At 35.6% G+C, this 1,138-nt stretch overlaps 1 long non-coding RNA gene across 2 annotated transcripts in view; it reads left to right on the top strand.

The window, feature by feature from the left end:
- Positions 1 to 1,138, top strand: part of LOC106876477 (uncharacterized) — a 117,628-nt gene that overhangs the window by 84,672 nt on the left and 31,818 nt on the right. For both annotated transcript variants that reach the window (XR_008264638.1, XR_008264639.1), the window contains exon 3: positions 861 to 945. This is a non-coding gene — a long non-coding RNA (uncharacterized LOC106876477). The remainder of the gene's footprint in view (positions 1 to 860; positions 946 to 1,138) is intronic.

The raw sequence follows: 1,138 nt of genomic DNA, 5'->3' as shown, positions 1-1,138 counted from the left end.
ATATATATATTTAAATCATAAGGGTTAAAAATTGAATATTAATTGAATATCAATTTAAAACCAGTGGCCTACCATATTGTAAGATCTGAAGACTTAGAAGAATTATATTACACGCATATAAGAGAGATGACCACTACGTGGACATCCATTATACTAGAAGAAGACCACCTATGGTCTGACCATTGAGAAAAGATTGTTCTCAAGAAAATTCAGCAAACGCCAGAACGTAAGCTCGCTTACGTTCATTGTATATAAAGTCAAATATAATGTTAAAATTTAAGGTTAAAATGACATGTGTTAAACACAGCATTAAAACCATATTTCAGAGTAAGTCCCAGGTCGTGTGTCCGCGGAGCACGTTCACCAAGCATCATCAACGATACTTAGCAAAACTCGTTCTAATAATTCCAGGAATTCCAGAATGGACGTTGGATATATATTAAAAATAAAAAGAGGAAACGGAATATACCAACAAGAAAATTTATATTACCACAACAATTGTGTCATCTTGAAGATGCACTGCTCCCGCGAGGGCGTGGAATAATGCTATAACACCAGATGCAACACACAGTGCATAGAAGACTCCTTAGGTGCGATAATAAAGTTTTAAACTGGGGGATGTACATTTCAGTTTCGCTGTATTGACTGACATAAATACATGTGTTGGTGCGTGCTGGCATGTGCCCAAGAGTATAATTATTAATATGTACGCCTTCACGTGTTTGGATTGATTTAAACGTACGAATGTGCGCGTCTGTTTGTTGTTTGAGCGTCTGTCTAACTGTAATACAGCGGAACTCAAATGTGCGCGCACACACACATTTATATATATATCAAAAGCTAATTTTCTGTACTTACAGGAAATGTATAATTCAATTCGATACCCCGGCGACTTACTCATATTTGTGCAAATGCGTTCATGCTGCCGAAGTAACCTTGATGTAGGTAAGGACGATTTCATTTGCATCCGGATAACATATGCACTCTACTATCTGTATTGAGCACACATTTTTTTATCCAAAATTTTTTTAAGACACACACACATTAGAAGAGACGCGAGTCGAAACATCTGGCTGTATTGTACGAATATAATATATCGAATACACACACATACAATATATATATATATATATATATA

Source organism: Octopus bimaculoides, chromosome 7, assembly GCF_001194135.2.
Source record: "Octopus bimaculoides isolate UCB-OBI-ISO-001 chromosome 7, ASM119413v2, whole genome shotgun sequence".
Classification (NCBI taxonomy): Eukaryota; Metazoa; Mollusca; class Cephalopoda; order Octopoda; family Octopodidae; genus Octopus; species Octopus bimaculoides.
The sequence above is the reverse complement of the archived record's forward strand: the minus strand, read 5'-3'. Positions and strand labels throughout refer to the sequence as shown.